Below are 6,000 nucleotides of genomic sequence, written 5' to 3'. Positions count from 1 at the left end.
TTCTCACTCTCTCTACCCGGCCGTTCACATAGCTGATTAGGGGCAGTCAAGTGGCTCCGTTGCCACAGCAACTATGAGTCATTCTGCGGCAGTGGGTTTAGTAGTCACACTTTTAGAATTCACTCTTCCACACCTCTCACTCTCTCACCATTTCTCACTCTCTGCTTCATCATTCTCCTGTCTGAACTCCTCTTCCATTCCTGGCATCAATGAACAGATTGAAAAAGCGCCTAAAATGAAACACCCCATCCTCAGTGCCAATCCTGCTTCTGTTTTGTTTGTGACTGAATGGGAGGGCGGCATGATGGGTAGTGCTGCCACCCACAGCAAGAAGCGGTCCGGGTCCTTTCTGTGTTGATTGCATGTTCTCCCTGTGTTTGTGTGGGTTTTCTTCAGGTGCCCCAAAGTCCAAAAATGTGCAGTCAGGCCACATGGAGCTACTAAAATTGTCCTAGGTGAGAGTGTGTGTGAATGTGTGTGTCTTCCTTATGACTGACCTGTGCAAGGTGTTTCCTGCTTTCTCAATAATTCAGACCCAATGCAACCCTGACCAGGATAAAGCGATGGCAAAACAGACAACAAATAAATGAATGAAATTAATAGTAATAATAATAATAATAATAATAATAATAATAATAATAATAATAATAATAATAATAATAATGTGTTCCATTCATTCAATCACAGAAACATACCATTTGCAGAAACCATTATAATTCCAAGACCTCAGTGTACAATACATACACCAATCAGAAATAACATTAAAACCACCTCCTTGCTTTTACGCCCACCTTCCATTTTATCAGCTCCACTTACCATATAGGAGCACTTTGTAGCTCTACAATAACTGACTGTAGTCCATCTGTTTCTCTGCATGCTTTGTTAGCCCCCTTTCACCCTGTTCTTCAATGGTCAGGACCCCCACAGGACCACTACAGAGCAGGTATTATTTGGGTGGTGGGTCATTCTCAGCACTGCAGTAACACTGACATGGTGATGGTGTGTTAGTGTGTCTTGTGCTGGTATGAGTGGATAAGACACAGCAGTGCTGCTGGAGTTGATAAACACCTCACTGTCACTGCTGGACTAAGAATAGTCCACCAACCAAAAATATATCCAGCCAACAGCGCCCCTAAGGCAGCGTCCTGTGACCACTGATTAGGGTCTAGAAGATGACCAACTCAAACAGCAGCAATAGATGAACGATCGTCTCTGACTTTACATCGACAAGGTGGACCAACTAGGAAGGAGTGTCTAATAGAGTGGACAGTGAGTGGACACGGTATTTAAAAACTCCAGCAGCGCTGCTGTGTCTGATCCACTCATACCAGCATGTGACAGTAGACTGTCATAAAAGCTTACTAGCACATGACATAAAATGTGAATAACACTGTATATTATGAAAGTTGCCATGCGGTTACAGATACTGGTAACATAACACTCTTATAATATCTGTCATGACCACTCATGACTGCATATGACATCTGGTATTACAGATTTATGTCATTCTTATGTTAGTGTCAAGATGAAGGGTAAAGTCTTAGCCATTGTTCAATTATGTAATGTACACTATTTGGAAAAAGAATTTGGACAACTCACTGTGAGTTTGTTGGACCCGTTTCAATAACAAATAGTTTTAAAACAGTGACCTCTATTTGATCATTTCAGCTATAGCAACAGCCACTATTTTGAGAAGGCTTCTCATAAGACTTTGAAGTATGTCTGTAGGAATTTGTGTGCATTCAGTCAAAGTGTTTGTATGGCTGGGCACTTACGTATGTTGGTCAAGAAAGCTTTAACTGATTTTCAGGTTAATTCCAAAGCTGTTTAGTGGTGCTGAGGTCAGGGCTCTGTGCAGGCCACTTGACTTTCTTTAAACCAAGATTATTTTCATGTCTTTATAGACCTTGCTTTGTGTACAGAGACACATCGTGCTGAAACAGGATTGGCCTTCCCTAAACTTTTGCTGATTATAATTTCCTTATATAACCAATTTTTTACACCCTTTAGCAACTGTGGCTGAGACACATTCATATATAGTCTATTTGTGAGACAGATTGGTGGCATTACAAAAAGTGGGATATGACCACAATACTCTTTTATAAGAGGGAAAGGACATTTAATACACATAAAAACATTCTATACTTGTACAAATAAAAGCAGAAATACACTGAGACAGAGCTCAAGGGCACAAGCTTTCTAATCTCAGACATGGGATGTAGCGGCGCAGTAGAATGATCGCTGAATGACGCATGTGGTGGCAGCAGAGTAGCTCCACACTGCCCATTGAGAGGATGAAGAGGAGTGTGTGGGTGGAGAGTACCAGAGGGGAATGTGTGGGTGTGTGTGTGGGTGGATGTTTGATGCTAATCAAACTTCCTATATTTTTTTCTCCCTATATTTCTCGTTCTCTTTAAATCTGGTAAATTTAGACCCATTTACTAGCTGTGAATGTATCATTCATGTGGGCTACACTCTCTGTGACTCATTCACAAACAGCTGACGTTTCTCCCACCACCTCTCACACTCGCTTCTCACTCCACTGTCATTACTGAAAATACCTTCAGTTTTACACCGTCCTCCGTATCTGATCTGAACCTTAATATAAAAGTAACTGACAGGTTTTTCTCTCTGTGTTATTGCTTATGTACTGATAATCATCTCTGTGATGTATCTCAGAGCATTTGTATGAAATGTTAAGGACACCTTGCCTGATTTCTAGATTAATTACACTCGCACCATTCATGTCTTGATGAAAACCATCAAATCATTCACAGCCCATGCTGGAAAAGACTAGAACCTTTGAGCTATAAACATCTTCAAAATCAGATGAGACTGGAGGTGTGGATTAAAGAAATGCTCAGCTAATAAAATGCCACACAAAGTCTAGAATTAGAATTGTGAAGCAGGAAATGGTTATGAAAGCATTTCTAAATCTTAATCCATGTCCAAACCAAAACAAAATAGTCTAAGCATAAGCCAAGTCAAGTCAAATTTATTTATATAGCGCTTTTTACAATGGACATTGTCTCAAAGCAACTTTACAATTGTCTCAAAGCAACATGACAGACCTAAAACCCCTGTTGAGCAAGCCAAGGGCAACAGTTGAAGAGAAAAACTCCCTTAAAATTACACAAAGAACCTTTTAGAGAAACCAGACTCAGCAGGAACCTCCATCCTCCTTGGGTGGCCTGGAGAATAATTTAAATGAATAGGATTTACACAAACCATACATACACAAAGTTAAATTAAACTAAAAGTTATAACTAGCAAAAAAATATTTATACGATAAGCCATAACATTAAAACCACCTCCTTGCTTCTACACTCACTGTCCATTTTATCAGCTTCACTTACCATACAGGAGCATTTTGTAGTTCTACAATTACTGACATGCATGCAGAGAAACAATGGACTACAGTCAGTAATTGTAGAAATACAAAGTACTTCTATATGGTAAGTGAGGCTGATAAAATGGACAATGTGTGTAGAAACAAGGAGGTGGTTTTAATGTTATGGCTGATTGGTGTATATAATAATGTAAACAATTGGAGTATTTAGTCCAGTCTGTAATAACGTCCGTAGTGAGTTCTGGACATTTTTGGTGCAAACAGACACAGGTTTCCGTCACATCTAGCAGGAGCAGCATTGTTGGCACAACAGTCTCGACTTGCAGGCTTCAACCTCGGGTGGGTAAACATTTGGAACTTTTTTGTGTTCTTGCCATCCTTGGCAAAAAGAGCACAGTACCATGTACTTGTAATGGGTGCCGGCAAACTACCAAGGAATCTATAACATGTTCACTACAAGTGTACCGGAAATTGAATGCAAAACAAACCTGAGTGATCTTAAAAGAAAGGCAGAACGACAACAACTCAACCCAAAGCTCTGTGCTTGGAGGTCCCTATGTCTGCATGTGGACAGTCCAGGTTCGAAAGCACACTCACATGACCCAACACATGGGCCAGAAGGCTTGTGGATTGTCACATTAGGCTTAATATAATTTGTACAGTGACCCAGAACACAAAGGCAAATTAACAAGAGTGCTTACGAAAGAAAAACATCTATGTTAAAGGTTCTACCAGTTCTATAAAGACATAACAATTAAAATGTTTGTGCATTATTAGTCTAGGCACAATGTGCGTATTTTGTCTATTGTGTCTATGTGTCTAATTTAGCATGCGACAAGCTGTCAAGACATCGCACACTATGACAGCTGCTATGACAGTTACTGGCACTGGGAACATGACACTGTTATACACTGTTATAATGCTTGACATCAACTGTTATGATCCATACAACACTTGTCATGATAGATTTCTGAAACACTCATGGCAGCATCATAAAGGTGGGTTACACTATAGTATACCACATATTTATTGTTTGAGCTCCCATAATCACAGTGAAACCATAAAATCCATCTTTTTTATGTGTTAGTTTCAGGTCAGACCTCAGCAGGGAGCTTAGCCATGAAAAGGACACCGTCTGTGTTATCAGATTTCAGACGAGTCGTGAATGGGTTCACATTTTTCAGCACAGCTTAATTGGAAGGGAGAAACTAAATGGCCTCCCAGTAAATGTGTGCAGGAGCCTCCCTCTGACGTCGCCCATGCATTTGTTAAAAAGGCTATCAGCCAAGCGAGGGGGTCAGGATGAGAGGAAAAGAAAAGAGAGGAAAACTTTATAAAATGGGAGGATGAGAGTGATTCTCTATTTGTATTTATTCTGTGTGCATGTTCTCCGTGTCCATAGAAATGCAGTCAGACCGATTGGAGCTATTATAAATTGCCTTAGGTGTGATGGTCAAGAGTCGCCACAACACTGGCTGTATTCCAGAAAGAAGATCAACAAATTCCAGCATAAACGTCAGCATAACTAAAGTACTCATTTCACAGTATTTAAAGATCTCTCCTAGCTGTAGCAAATTAACACTGATGAGGTACAGAGACTGCCTGATTAAAGAAACCACCACTGTCAGTTATAATCGCTTACATGTGTCATGCTGTCCATAATGGCATGGTAGGTGGGCGTGATTTTGTAACCCTTGATCCCTGCTGAGCTCTAGAGCAGGTGGGCCAAGACTTGGTCATGGACTAATGGCAAAGCACCCCGTCACACCTTCACCACCACTCATATCTGCTCAGTGGCCATTATTCCCAAGGGGGTCAGCAGTGATTTTACAATGCAACTTCCATTTTATCCAGTATTATAAGTGTATGGAAGCATATTTGACTTTGACCCCTGTGGGTGTAAATGGGTGTGGCTGGAAACCATGAACTCAGGGGTGTCTGTTCATAACCAGACAAACTAGCAAGCCATCAATAGCTAACCTTTGTACATTCAGCTCTAGCTTGCATAAGACAGAATGTTAAATTGTGGTTTGCAGTGAGCCTGGCACAATCAGAAATCCATTCGGCTAGCATATGTGCTGTTATTACATTGCAGAGAAAAAAAATCATGGCACAAACGTCTGTTCTCTGTCTGATTTACTTTCATCATCTGAAATCATCTGAACGAGTACGATGCTCAGACAGAATACATAAGTGCTGCTCTTTCATCTTTCATCATTTCTCTACATCAAATCTCAAAGCCTCTGTATTCTGTGCATCAGCTCAAATATAATGCAGTGCTTCTCACAGAGGAAGCTGTGGGGTGAAAAGATACTCTGTATGATCTTAAAACCCGTAGGTACATTTCTTTTTTTATTGACCAAAAGAATGAGGACACCCCTCCTAATTAATGTGTTTAGGTATTACAGCAAACAAGAAAAAACATGATTTATAATTGAGCTCAAAACACCTCAAGCCAAAACAAGGGTCTGGATACTTTTGTGTATAAAAGAGTTCAATTTGTTTTATATTTAATTTATTTTAACATGTTTTTACCTAATCTTCATTTAAAAAGGACAGTTACATCAATTTGAAACAAAATAAAGTAAAGAGATTGCTAATAGATACTCTTTATATTACTTGTTTCAGGTTTGTGCAAGAACTTTGTGTAT

The sequence above is a fragment of the Trichomycterus rosablanca genome, chromosome 17, assembly GCF_030014385.1.
Source record: "Trichomycterus rosablanca isolate fTriRos1 chromosome 17, fTriRos1.hap1, whole genome shotgun sequence".
NCBI classification, from domain to species: Eukaryota; Metazoa; Chordata; class Actinopteri; order Siluriformes; family Trichomycteridae; genus Trichomycterus; species Trichomycterus rosablanca.
The sequence above is the reverse complement of the archived record's forward strand: the minus strand, read 5'-3'. Positions refer to the sequence as shown.